This window comes from Rhodamnia argentea, chromosome 5, assembly GCF_020921035.1.
Source record: "Rhodamnia argentea isolate NSW1041297 chromosome 5, ASM2092103v1, whole genome shotgun sequence".
Lineage (NCBI taxonomy): Eukaryota > Viridiplantae > Streptophyta > Magnoliopsida > Myrtales > Myrtaceae > Rhodamnia > Rhodamnia argentea.
Window position 1 is genome coordinate 29506052 of NC_063154.1, and position 15369 is coordinate 29521420.

General features: G+C 38.0%; 1 long non-coding RNA gene and 1 pseudogene across 1 annotated transcript; one reads left to right on the top strand and one right to left on the bottom strand.

The window, feature by feature from the left end:
• LOC115730780 overlaps nt 1-15369 on the bottom strand; it is a 67887-nt pseudogene that overhangs the window by 46182 nt on the left and 6336 nt on the right.
• On the top strand, nt 1660-7868 carry LOC125315149. Its single transcript, XR_007198503.1, has 3 exons — nt 1660-1747; nt 4846-4856; nt 7767-7868. It is a non-coding gene; the product is annotated as an uncharacterized LOC125315149 (long non-coding RNA).

A 15369-nucleotide genomic window follows, 5' to 3' on the forward strand; every position in this document is an offset into this window, starting at 1 on the left:
TTCGTTCAACACCAAATTCAACCAGTGGGGCAATAGGTCGAAACGATTTTGTGACGTGAATAAAATTTGTCCAATGAGAATGTCCACTTGGGCATTAGCATTGGCTAAATTGGAGAAAAAACATGAATTAGTAGAAATACAAGTGGGACTGCGGGGAATGGGAGGGTGATCTCAATGCAACCATACAAAGGTTATCAGCATAAAATTGGTGAGGTCCAATTAATGCCATTTATATCCCGACATGTGAATCATAATAAGTTCTAAACTCTTATCTTTTTAACCTTGTCTAGTTATTGACAAATAGAAGCTACTGATGCAGAGTCAGAGGTTGAGACGAGGAAGATTTTTATCCAAGTAAGTGATTCTATTTCCAATTTTCCTCTTTCTCATTGACTAACAGTTTTGAAAAAGAAGACGGAGCTGTCGATGAGAACTGAAGATCAGGGGTAGAATAGTCTCTTCACCTAAAAGAAAGTTACATAGCCCTCCCATAAAGTATTGCCGGATTTGGTAGAAAGGTAATTCGCATTAGCTAATAAACAAACAAAATTAGGCATAAATGACTCTTAAAATGATAACCGATTTCTAATTGATTAACCATTAGTGAGCCGAATAAGCAAATCCTCTATCGGAGCATCCCGTTTGGTTTCTTTTTCCTTTCCTTCAACTCTCTTAACATTCTATTTCGATTGTTTTCTTTTCTTTTCTTTTCTTTTCTTTTTATTGTGAGAAATTGCATAAAAAAAATCTTGACATTTAGCTTAACGTACAATCAAGGTCTAAAATTTGAAAAAGTGCGATTAAGTCATAAACAGTTTGAATCGAGTGTGTCAAATCCTTCCTGATGACCACTCAACAAGATTTGCTGACGTCACATGCTTCAATTTTCTAATAGGTATTTAGTGACCAATACGCAAGTAAATTCATATTAAAGTCTATTGATCACTTACTGAAATAATCAAGGATGAATATCAAAAGCCAGCATTGACATTGAAGGAGGAAGTTTCATAAAAAGAATGGTCCCTTACCTTTTCAGCTTAAGACTAGAGGTGGAGTTTGGCCTCACGCCATAGTCTGCCCAGCCCCCATCACCTTGTGAACTAATTCTATGGATTTCAATCTCAGTACCTCTAACACTAACAGACTGTCCGAACTGATGAAGGAGCAAAGCTTCAGCGACAAGATTCGGAATGTCTGTCAATCGTATCCTATAAGTGATTATGCTCCCTGCCTGACTAATTCAAGTAGGATGGAAAATTCCAAACACGAGGTGAGCCTTGGCATGCTGTCTTCTCGGAGTTCTACTTGTCAGTGTTCGCAGGCAACTACATCTCCCGAAGCAGCCAACAAGTCCAAGTTGCAGAATCCTTTATTCACGGTAGTCAGCTTATCACATAGCCTATTGAAGCAAAATGTGGTAAGAAGAGATCCTGAGGTAATAGTACTCGTGCAGAATTTGGTCCGGTTAACTTGAGTTAATTATCATACATTTTGCGATCTTACTCATAGATCATTTGCTGATTAAAAATCGAACCCTGCAGACTGTGCCATGCTGTTTTCTTAAGGGGTGCATCGATGGAAGCATGCAAGCCGCGACTCTTAAATGTTCGGACGGGTCATGAACACTGAAGCTCCTGCACTACACACAACATGGCTCGGGAACTTCTCTAAAGAAAGGAGATGTCTGCATGTTCAAGCTTTTAGAATTGATGCTATTGAACTCAATGTCTCCCTTTTCAGAAGGAATGTTAAGAATTAGGCGTAAACTTTGGTATGCCTACAAAAAATTTATGGTCTGCTATGTTTTGTTCAGTGAATCAGATCAAAGAAAGCAAACCTTTCTGCTTCAAGTGATTGAATGGTGATAAAATTTCCTGAGGTTTTTTAGAGACTAGTAAAAATTACGCAGGGAAATTACATTTTCCAAAATTCCAATCTCTCTGCATGTTTGCATCTTTATTCGACGAAGTATAAATCGAACTCGTCTGCAGCATGGGATCAATAAAATAAAAGGTCATAAGCAATCCTTATCTCACGCCAATATGCAGAGTTGATCGATAACTGAGCAGAGATTTGAGAATATTTCTTGAAGTAATCTCTTTTACCCTTGTGTCGCGACCTAAAATTCGGATTGAATTCCGGGTTAATGGATTACCAAATTAATTAAATGAATTAATTAGCCTAGCCCGAGCTCTCCCAAGCTCTACCAATTCGCAACTTAGGTTCACATGATTTTAATCAAGGAATTTTCTATTTTTTGGAGCCGCCACTAATCTTTTTCGAAAGGTAGATTGGATACCTAAATAAAGTATGGGATAATACTTTATTTTCTGCTAACCAGAGATTTAGGTTCGGGGACTTGATTATGTTAATTTTTCAATTAACACCCTTTCGGTACCATTCTTGTGAAGATTCTCTTGATTGGCAAATCCAATTGATTTCAATAAATGAATTTAGGCGCAATTTATCTTTTTGTATTTTCTTGATTAGATGAATGCTATTCAACTATATGAAATGAGTAGTGATGATATTGAGAAAATGTATTTTGATGCATATAAAGGAAAGTGAATTCTAACTACATGATGTGCAACATGAAAACTAACCTATATGACATGCAAGATGATTTATTTATGTCATGTGGTATAGTAAAAAATGCATGAATGACTTTTGGAAAAATTGAATTTGATGGAGCGTGAACATGAACTTCGAACTACATGGCATGCAATATGGATTATATTGATGACATGAAAATGCATGAATGACGTATAATAATGCATGACGAATTAGACTATGTGAAATGCACATGAAATGTCATAACCTTTTAATGAATTTTCGGTTTTATGATTTTTGGTCCGACAATCAACACAAATTGATTAGTCAAAATCCAATTTATATTAAGAGTCATCTTAAGATATAATTTCCGAAAAAATTCATTTAAGGTCAAGATACGATGATTTTTTTTTCATGATTTTTATGATTTTTTTTTACTAAAAAAAATGAATCAAATAAGAATATAATAAACCTTGAGCATAATGCACCTTATAATCCGAATTTTTCCGATGAATTCGTTTCGTACCCGGGAGGTGGGGTCAGAAGGTAGTTTATTCACATCGTACCCCGGGGGTGGGGTCAGATAGTGAATTTATATATTATGAAATTTGTCGATCCGCTCCCAAAGTTATGGGATAGGTTAGACAAATTCATGTGCGGATAACGTCGTACTTCGGGGCGAAGTCGAGATAGTTATCCACAATGCACATTGAATTAGACTAAGGTATATAAAAATAATAATTTCTCGGCCAACTAGGGGTGGGTGCCGAAATTTTAAAGGGGATAAGCCCCTATCCGCAAAGGATTCACATCTTTTAAGATAGGAAAGATTATCTCTTGAGACTTGAAATGAATTTTTAGATAATTATCCAAACCTAAAAGATCTGATCATGACTTAAATTATATTCAAATTGAACCACAAGATGTATCCAAAGATAAGCAAATATATCCCAAAGTCAAATTCAATGATACTCAAGATATTCACAAGATAACTTCCGATTCTGATTTTTTAAACTAGGTAATGATCTCATCACATCCGAAAATTCCGTTCATCTAAACATTCAAATGATGCAATCAATTTTCAGAATATCTTGAGATAGAGATGTTACCTAATTCAAGCTTGAACCGAAAAAACTTGATTAGCAAACCCCTTCGACCGTTCGGCTAAGGATACTTCGTATGCACAACTAGGACATGCAAGGCGGATCCACAGCAGCGAACAACAACTAATTTGAGGCCGAATCAGCAGGGAAAAAGTGCACGAACAGCGAAGAAGTCTGAGACTAACAATGACAAAAATCGGCCTTGAACAGCAGATGGAAACTGGCCGATCTGTTGCGGTATTCTCGCATGGGCTTGGGACTCTTCAATTCGGTGAGGTGCTCTGTTAGTGCTGAACGAATTTTACATAATCTGCAAAAGAAAAAGAACACTGCAAAAATCGCTTGAAGACAATTTCAATGGGCTGGCTTCGGTGGAACTTGTCAGGAGCTCATGTGGATGCTTTGACTTTGCGTTCTAGTGGATTATTTCTTTTGTCTTCACTTGATTTGTTCTTCACAGCAACCACCGCTTCGATCGTCCACCTCTCCTCCTCCTCGTGGCCTTTTGTGAATATATGATCAATTGCTGGATGTTACGCCAAGAGAACTCCTCAAAGACAAAGCTTTGACACTAGCTGGTATTAGAATCGTCCGAGTAGATGTGGCAAAATCTAGCGCCACGTTGGCTGATCAGACTAGACGGAGCAGCTGGAAGCACGAAGAGACTTGACACGGAGGAGGGTTTCAACCCTTGAAGGGAAAACCTTCGAACTCCTCAAGCTTTCTCTCTTACTTTTCTCTCGGTATCTCACGTGAAGGCTCAAGTGCGTCTGAGCAGAAATTTTTTTTGCCCCACCCTCTTGTGAAACCTAAGTGCTCTATTTATAGCGCACGTTAGGTTTCTTGTTCATCAATCCTAATGCTTGTGGGCTTATAGGCTTGACTCATTGAATAAATGTTATGAATTAAATTGAAAGCCTTTTTCCATGGGCTAACACTCAGCTCAATTAAAGGTCCAAACTACATTCTTTCGTTGTAATTTTCTGCCACTAATATGCTAGAAGAGCCTAGCTGAATTTTGCATTCCCTCAAGGCTCGATTCAAATGATTTAATTAAGTCCTAATCCGTCCACTGTTGGTCCGATTAAAATGTGAATGCAATGTATGCTAAAATAAATATGAAAATTAAGTTAATTATTTTTTGTAGGAACTAAAATTTAATTCCTGATTTTTATGCAAAATAAAAGGTTAGTCAAAATTTAGGTGTCAACACCTTGAGGTGGTCTCAGAAAAGGAAAGAAAGAATGGTCCCGCACCAACTACGTTGTCTAGAAAAGTTCGATGATGGAGTGATTCTTTATACTAATTGGATCTCATCTCCTTAAGATGATAATTTCATGCTCTGCTCTAGTCTTCAGCTGCCTCTGGTTGTCCTACAAACTCTATACAATCTCCGAAACAATCACTCAAATTCATTAAATTTGCTTGAGAATATGCATGGGGCAGAGTACTCTTCGTAGGTTCATCAAGATACATATTCAGGAAAACAAACAAATTGCGACCTCTTAGAGATTTAGAAAGATCGTAGCCGGTGAAGATAAGGAGCTATCCAAACGAGCATGTGACGCTCTCCTCTGCCGGTTGGCGAGCATTTGCCGCCGTTGATGGAGACAATGTAGTAGTGTTCAAAGTCTCAATTTCCGGCTCTCAAGTTTGAATCTAAATTCTTCTTAATAAACTGACTGCTTGACTTAAATCTAGATCTACGGACATTTACAAATGAGGCAATTTTTCTAATTCCCTATCTACATTACTCTGCTAAATGTTAGAATCTGATGGACAATTCAGAGTATGGCTCTACTAATATGACGAAAAGAGTGATCTTGAATAATTAGCCTATTAATTCGTCATGAGCTAGATTTGATATTCTCGATTGGCCAAACCCATTTTAAAAAGGTAGGGACACAACAATGCTTTTAGACCCGTCAATATAGGTAGATCGAGGTTCCATATGAGCATTTAATACTCCAATGACAAAAAAGTTTATACGCATTTTTTTGCTTAATAGTAGGAGATTATGGAATGATTTCTTGTAACCCCAAATAGGATTAGAGAGTTATTTAGTCCTTCAAATTCATTAACCGCTGTCTTTAACCATTATATGTAACTATCTGTAAACCGTTACAAAAACCTATATATTTCTTGTAAACCTCTCTCAATCAATTATAGAACTCAACGTCTTTTTATAATTAGATTTATCTTTACTTTGCTGTAATTTATCTTTCCTTGCATTTACATGGCTAGCCACGATTGCGTCTAATCTCCGCACCTTTAAGTTTTTTGTCATTTACGTTCCTTGCCCCTTTACGACCTCTGTCGATTCATACTGATTCATCCATATTCTCGAAGGATCTAATATAAGGAATTGAACAAGTTGTCGAAATCTCAATGGTGAGTAAGCTAGCCCACTTAGTCCCCATCGAAGTCGGTTAGTTATTCTTGGTCTAATTTCGATCAACTCCCACATCGTCCCACTTTTGATGCCTTCGATTCCCCATGCGTTCTTCTTAACGAGCTTTCTATGTATCATTGACTCTTCTTCGTCGTAATGATGAGCTAATCTGGTTGTTGCCACTCGTATTGCAGAACATGAACGACTTCCCAGAGGTAGTTGTCCTGCAATCCCAGGAACAAATGTCTTCTCCAAATAAATGCTTCATCTAATTAAGTTGGCTCATATAAAGCCCCCACGGAACAATGCTATAGTTAGATTGTTACACAACTTGTGCTTGAGGGATGACTTCTCGCCTCCAAAGAGAAGATGAACACCACCGGCGAAGTTTTGCACCGGAGACACCTCATTTCTTCAAGATCATACCCTCTCACGCACTTCACACCGGCAGGCTTGTAAGCTCTTTTGTTTAAACATTCTTTTGCAATTACCAAGGCTTGGAAGGCCGATGCGTTCTACGCACTAGCCTTTTCTTTCGAGTCGGTTCGTGTTAAAACATATCCGGTACCGCTTGTTTATGAGAAACTAGGGTATTCGGAAGATGTTTATGAGAAAGTATGGCAAGTATCTTCCCGAAATGGTGCGTTTGAGGGTTCCGAACGGTGGAAGTTGAAGTGTGGAATTGGAAAAATGGGATGATATGGATTGGTTATCCAAGGGATGGAAGGAATTTGCGGAGCATTACTCAATTTGTGAGGGCCACTTCTTAGTCTTCAAGTACGCCGGGGACTTGGATTTTCACGTGCTCATATTTGACAAAAGGGCAACGGAGATAGATTATCCGCTAATGAATGCTAATGACGGCAAGAAATCGAACCTCGACCCTGTCGAATTTGTCCTGCCTAAAATGGGAGATGTTAATGATCATTGTAATCTCGGACTAGGTTCCAAGTCGAAAGGCTTCCAAACCGATCAAGAACCGAAGCTTTTAGCACACGATTAAAAAGGTGTGTGAATCTTAGCCTATTAGTAATGCCTCGTTTTTTTCTTACGTTCTCTGCCTGACTGATTCAGATCGGATGGAAAGTTCCAAACATAAGGTGTGCCCTGCCATGCTGGCTTCTTGTACCTTCACTTCTAAACGTTCGCGGGTAACTACGGCTCTCAAAGAAGCCAACAAATACGAGCTGCACTATCCTTCCTTCACAGTAGTTATCCGGTCAAATAATCTAAAGCATGATGCGGTAAGAAAAGATCCCGAGATAATAGTTGTTACTTGCAAAATTTGGACAGGAGTGAAATTTATTACCTCCTTGTAAAGGACCATCGTATCCTATGTGGTTCGGGTTTTCCTATGAGATTATAAAAATATGGTCTGGTTAACATTTCTTGGGTTAGTCATCAATCATCATACGTTTTATGTTCTTACTTAAAGAACATTTGTTGATAAAAAACCAACTCTGCGGACTGCTCCAGGCGGTTTTTTGAAGGGACGCATCAATGGGAGCATGCAAATGGCAACTTTTAAGCATTTAGACAGATCATGGCCAGTGAAGCTCCTGTACTACCCACAGCATGGCCCGGGAAAGCTCTCTGCTGGTCGGGCCACATTTCAGAGAGGAACACCCGTAAAGAAAGGAGATATCTGTGTGTTCGAGCTTGTTAGAAATGATGATATTGAACTCAAAGTCTCCATTTTCAGAAAGAATGTCGAGACTCAGGCGTAAACTTTGGTATGCCTGCAGAAAAATCTCTGCTTCACTATGTTTTGTCTAGTTAATCAGATCAAAGAAAGCAAATCTTTCTGCTGCAAGTAATGGAATGACGATGTATTTCCTGATGTTTTTCTGGAGACTAGTGAAGTTGCGTCTTCCGAAATTCCTGGTACACGTGTCTTGATCCGACAAAGTGTGAATCGAGCTCATACGTACCGTGGAGAGTTGATCTAACAGAGATTTTAGTATTTTCCTTCAAGTAGTATCTGTCACCATTGAGGTGGTCACAGAAAAGGAAAGAGAGAATGTCCTGCACCATGCCAACTCTGTTTCCATGAAATATGCAAAAGACTCTAGATTAAGTATAAATTAGATTCCTAATGTTTTCTAGTTAAAATATAAATAGCCTTCCAAAAATGACTACTTGGTACTTTCCCTGGACATAATTGACTCCTGCAAAGGAACGGTATTTTCATAGGGATCATAATAAGCAACGTTCATCTAGAAAATATTCTCTTCAAGCGGCTCCGATCGCTATTCTAGTGAAAGAATGGATGGTATACTCAAATGTGAATGTGGATCAAGATCGCTTTTGGACAATCTTTCTCCAGCATATATTAGAATTTGATGGACGATAAAGAGCAATTCGCTACTAATATGAAGTAAAGATACGTGCAAAATCAGGAGATAGGCTTTGCTTTTGAGTGGATGAGAGGCTGCGAACCAAGTCCAAATTGAAGATTCGTAGACCGATACAGTTTCGCTTTGGGTCTTCGTCCGTGGACAAAGGCCTTGAAATCCGATGCTTTCGGGCACTGCTTCCTTAATATACGGGGAAATTACCATGAGATGAGGCTTCCTGGCTATTGAGCTATCGGTTGTTATTACTGTCTTGCTTCGTCCAACATTCCTCAAACATCGCAGACGAAAGCATACAGAGTGTACTTCTGGGAATTATGGATAGAATGTAACTTTCATTAGCTGTTAACTCTAGTTTCATCATGGGTACGACCCGTTGCCTTGCAAAATAGGCAAAGTGTTTCATACTTTGGATTCTCGTTTTGACAATGGTGCTGATCCATCAAATGAGCGGCGGTACTCGGGGTCGCATTTCTTGCAGCGCTTTGGATAGCGATCCACGCAGCGACAAAGACATGTGAAATGCCTTTAAAAGCAGAAAAGTTATAGCCATGATGTGATCCCGAAACTAAATTATAGCTATATGGAGGTTGATGACCCAGAAGGAGAATTTGAAGCAGAAGATTGGAATTGCAAATTTAACAGCAATGGACTAACTTAGTGAGGGGTGATATGTACAAATTTGTGCAAGTAGGGAATGATGTTGGAATTTCATTGCTAGTGTTGTACATGGCGAGGAAACAAGTCCTTATCGTTGGAGGAAGCTCGTCGATTTCGGCGACACCCCATCTGCAACATTTCCAAAACGAGCATGACATTTGTGTCAATTTTATGTAAGTGCAAGCGCGAAATCTCGAGGAAATTAGGATACTATCGCGCACTAACCTCTCTATGAATATCGTCAATAGCTAAAGTTCTTCCCATTAGCCGAAAACGTCATCAACTTCGTCCATCATGCATGGTGCTCATCTCTTCGAAAGCTCCACATTGCGGTTCATAGACCATTAAAGCATTCAATAAGTAATGCTACATCAGTTTATCTCGATAAAACTCTGTCTTGCTCAACCCTAAATCCACCCACCACCTAAAAGAGATTGAAGAACATATTAGAATTCAAATTACTAAGCTTTTTATTGGTTGATCGCTCAAAGGACGGGCTTTGGTACATATAGTATTAAAACGTTAGTTTTTTTTTTCTTGGGTCCAAACGTTAGTTCAATTTCTTGAACTGAAGTCCGAAAAAGGTATCAAAAGAAAGTCACCCATGCAAATTATGGGTCATCGGAAAATACGAAGTAATAAAAGATAATGGGAGTGGACCTGTTGGGCTCGGGAAGGCCCTCTGAGCCCACCAAATCTTCATTTACAAAGCCCAATCTTGAGAGAATAACGGATCATTGAATAGAATATTAACAAGACAAGAATCTGCTTCGCTTGACATAGTCATGTTGAAAAGATTCGGATCTAACAAGTTTCCTGGAAAATTAAGCTCTATTTGAATCTTAAATTACGGGTCGTTATAAATTTATTATAGCTTCTGTCCTCAAATTGTTCTCAACACTTGCAGCACCTCTCACAAGACCACGCTTCGCTACCATTCGCTCAGTCCCTATTTCGCCTATAACAAGCATCCGTGAGAACAGTAAGTTGCTCATTTACCAGAATCTTTTAGGCAATGTGAAAAGAAATTGAAACACCCATTAGATGGTCCTGCAGTAACCTCAGCTTTTGTGACGATCCTCGAGCATACATCTGATCATATCGAGGGGCAATGCGCCTTGCTTGATAGCATTTGATCCTTTGGCATAGCCGACCCATACTTCAACTTCAAATGTTCCTCTAACGTCTTTGCAGAAAATTTAGAATGCCATACAAACATCGGTCGCTAATCTTTCACAATCCATTTCGTCGTGGCTCAACACGGTAACGATAGGCATCCTCTCCTTGTGGAGCAAGCCACCATAAACTGTCTGGGAGCATCCCTTTGACACTTGGCCTCCATAGTCTCTGCAGTCCTGGGCCATTTGATGCCATACTCACTGTAAATTGCATACTTTTTTTTTTTACCTGTCTGTTTAAAATTGAGATGGAGATTCAAAGTCTCGTTACTCTTTCAAAATCAAGGTTCTCTCGATCAGAAACGGAAACGAAATCGAGCTCCATCATTCACATTCATTGCCTAAGGTCCTTCCCATTTTGCCGGACTCATCCGTACATTAGCCTGGAGATCCAATTAATGATATTCTCAATATTATTATTATTATTATTATTATTATTATTATTATTATTATTATTTTGGTTGCTTGCCTCTACTTTCAAATTGCTCGACGGTTGAAGCACCATTTCTAATTTTTTTTTTCTTTTTTGAATCTTTTTAAACTTGTCTAGTCATTGATGAAGGGAAGGGCAGATGCTACAAGTGGCGTAGAGATCTGGAAGTTACTGAGGCACAGCCAGAGGTAAGTGATTCTATTCCCAATTTCCCTCTTTCTCATTGACAATAGACCTTCCCGGAAAATGGTAGTTCGCATTAGCTAATAATTTAATGAAATTAGGCATAAACGACTTTTAAAATGATAACCGATTTCTAATTGATTGACCATTAATGTGCCAAATATGCAAATCCTCTATCATTTGCCACGTCAGCATAACTACTTAGAACCCACCTGAGCATCTCATTTGGTTTCTTTTTCCTTGTACTCTCTTATCGTTCGATATCCACTCTCTTCTTTTCTTTTCTTTTTTTTTTATTTTAGGAAATTGCATAAAAAAAATTCTTAACGATAGCTTAATGTATAATCAAGCTCTAAAATTTGAAAAAGTGCTATTAAGTCATAAACGATTTGAATCAGATGTAGTCAAGTCCTTCTCGATGACAACTCAACTAGATATGCTGACACCGCAAGCTTCAATTTTCTAACAGGTGTTGGTCTCTAGTGACCGATACACAAGTAGATTTAGATTACACGTCGTTATAGCTGTTCTCAAAATTATTCTCGACACCTGCACCGGCTCTCCCAGTACCAGCCTCACTACCCATTCACTTCATCCCTTTTTGCCTATGCCAAGCAAGTATCAATCTGAACAGTGAGCTGCTCATCTACCAGTAACTTAAGCAGAATGAAAAGAAACGTAGATGTACGGCAGATGATCCTGCAACAACTTCGGCAGATTGATCAAAGAGCAACTAATGCACTTAAACTGCAACCAATTTCATAGTTTTCTTTTGAGTTGGGTTTTCACCATCATCGTTCTTAGCCTGTGGACGTGTTAGCATGTTTTCACCATCATAGTTTTCTTCCTGAGTTGGTTTTCTATGGCTCTGCAGTAAAGCCATCCTGCTGTTCTTGAATTAGCCAGCAAAATTTGAATTGGAACATCCCTTTTTTCAAGTTGGTGATGTAGCCGACTTGTATGAATAAACGCGTGCTAAGATCCCAAGCTTAACATATCACTGGCGTATCTCCAGTTCCATTACTGATGCCGAGATGATTTGGTCTGTGTAGGGAAGCATGTGATATCTTGCGCTTAATCCAAGATGCGCCTTTGCCTTGTTTCAGTAGCTTTCCTACGCCCAGAATAAGCCCTGCCCAATTCCCGCCTCTTCGGAAGACATATTAACGTCCAATTTCGGTAAGAAAGCTTGTGACCGGTAACTAGATTAAGATCGATGGCTTTCATTAGCTAGTTTAAATTTGCTCCTTAAAACTACTCAAGTTAGCAATCTATATTGTTTGTGCTTCTCTCAGCAGCTTATACTAATGTCATATGGTTCAAAACATGCGTATTCCAAGGCTGTTGCTTACGGATTCACCAAGAAACATATACAGGAAAGCAAGAGAATCATGACACGTGTATTTAGGCGGATCATGGCTAGCATAGTTCAATAGCTATCCATGCGCCCCAACAGCTTTCTTCTCCATCTATTGGTCCGCATTTGTGAGAGAAAAACGTCTGTGTGTTTGAGCTAATTGATCGGGATGATATCGTGTCGTGTTCGAAGAGTCCCCGATCACCATTGATTGAGTTGAAAAATGAGAATTTTTCAATATCCTTAGTAAATTTTCTAGTAAATTTTATGTGGTTAGTGAATTTCATTATGCTTGGATGAGTGGCAGTGGCCATGAGTATTTGGAGTTAATTTTCGTAACTGATTTCCTCTATAGATTAGTCATCCATGGTTCAATTGTCTGGTTATCAACAGAAAAAAGTTGGGAACATCTTAATATGATGCTACTACAGGTGAGAGGTGACCTAAAATGAATTGGGCTGACCAACATTTCGAAGTTCGTAAAATGGATTGGGCTTTATCATGGAAGCTTAATCGAGATGACGGTCCAACTTTAGTTGTAAGGTATTTCATGCGACCCCTTTTGCTTTTCATTGATGCTTCTGGCCCACTTAGATTTCTGAGAAAAATATGTCCTCTTTCGTCTTCATGACTGATTTACCTTTATTTTATTGGGAATCAAAAGACGATGAACCCTTTTTTTTACATCATAATCCAGCTTGGTGCACATGGTTGCCCGACAATAAGTGAATCAGATCTCGTGCGAAGCATGTACCCTAGAGGAAAAGGTGTTGGCATTCGTGCGTTTTCACTAGGCAGTGGCGTTCCCACCAAAAACTAATCCTTGGAATTGGGGAAACTAAGGTGCAAAAGGGAATCTTTCATTTAAGTATAATTATTTGAACCCCAAATCAAAGTTTAAGAAAAAGAAAATGGGCCTTAAAAGGCACAAAGAAACAAAGACCGAAGCTGGCTCGATAAACAACAAAAAAATTTAAGCAAAGTAAATGTCCTACCGAGTGAGAAGATCCGCATTTCACGGTCTAAAAAGATGGGACGCGATAATGCCAAAGGAAAAAAAATCACGTGACGAGCAAAGTCATTGGATATCACGTACACATTCACAATGATACCAAGATGTCCGTTTGTTGCATGAACTTTAGTTTTAATGTATTTTATCTTTGTTCCCTCGTCAAGTTAGTTATTCTTCTTTGTTTTTTAATTTTTTGAAGTTTGTTATATCATGATTATTTGTCAACACTTCTTTTTATTACGTACAAACTATAGAGGCATTCACGTTGAAATGGAGAAAAATCGACGATCTCATACTTTTATAACATCCCTATGACAAAAATTGGTACGAAATGAATTAGCGTGTGAGATACTATGTCGAAATTACAATAAGGTTCGATGAAATATAACTTAAAACCATGCGGACTGTACTTTAAGTTTGATTTTTTTTTTTGTGTAAAAATATGCGTTGGAATATTAATCTATACTATTAGCAGTAACTCTCTTACCTTCTAGTTCCTAATTCGAAATAATTGTCAAATATTCCATCAAATTCTCATCTATTCCAAATAAAAAAAAATAGTACATAATGCAAATACACTTATTCTTCACAATGAAGATATTATACTTGCTTAGCATCTCCATCTTGCAATTACTGAATATAAATGGTGATATGATAATCGTACACTTCGTCATTACCTTAAGAAAGGATGCACAGTGCAAAATTAACTTATTCTTTATGATAATAAAATTATGCTCTTAATCCCAGGATTGCGGGGCTGCAAAATTTGCAACTCAAGAGTTAGAGGTTGCTCGTTCGAATCACACAAAATACGTGCAAATTGGTTAAAGCACCTATACAAGCTAAAGACCTGAACTTAACCTATACATGGGACATAGATATTATGAACTTTTTCTCATAAACTAGGAAGTTATTATGCAAAAGATCTTTATCAACTTAATTATAAAGACAACACCCTTCGGATATTTAATTAGTCGAGACATCTTTTTGTTAGAAATAGTCATAACTTTTTCAAATAGTCATAATAAATATACAGGTTTAGGAATAATTTGACATTTCTTCTTGCAAATTGAGTTTTACTTTCAACTTAAAGGGATGATTTGAACAATAATACAGGAGGGGTTAGGACTTATTTTCGAATATTGGACAACATTAATTCGATACAAGGTGTAAGTTAGCCCAAGTCTTAATATGTCAGTAAGTAGAACATTAACGCAAAATGCTAGCCAATATATAGAACCAAAAACACAGATATTTTATGTTTTGGAGCTTGTTTCGATATGAATAACATTTTAAAACTTACTTCAATATGTTTTCCTGTTCAATAAGCTTAAATATAGTGTTACTTCTACGTTTTTATTATGATCTCATTGACTTGCAAAAGGAGGGGGGGTTTAGAACGAGTACTTAGCAGTGTTTTATCCATTACCCATGGAGGAAAGGATCCAGAGACTCGAACAGGTGATGGTGACTGTCAAGTAAAGGACTAATAAGACAATTACTACACAATCTAGTGAATCGTATTACTATAAATATCTTCGACTTTCAATTTGATACTATTGGGAGGCACCGAAAGGAGATCTTCCCCACTATAGTGGTAATGTATTATTTGATCATTTTATTAAACTCAAAATGGGTTGAGTGTAGCTAACGCAGAGTTCGGTTTTGATGATTTAGGGTGCGTATGGTAACGTTTCTGTTCCCGGAACAACTTTTGGAACAGAAACATTTTTTTCTGTTTCTGTTCCCAGCTACGATTTTTGGGAACAGAAACGCGTTTGGTAACTAAAAAAAAAAAATGTGTTCAAAAGCTTTGATAAAAAGTCGTCATCTTTGAAAGTGTGAAAGAGTAGTCCAGGAACAGATGGTTGCAAAAAGTGTTCCTCTTGCGTTATGAAATGTGTTCAAAAGCTTTGATAAAAAGTGTTCCGGAAACAAAGAAACAAGTATTTTTTGTTTCTCGTTTCTGCTCCAAAAGTGTTCCCATTTCTGAAAAGTGTTCCCAGAACACTTTGGAGCGTTACCATACGCACCCTTAACATCATTTCAAAAGGTTTTTAAAGTGTTCGACAAAAAAAAGGTTTTTAAAGTGAAGTGTCTCATACACAACCGATCACACTAAAATTTGGAAAATGGGTTTCTATGCA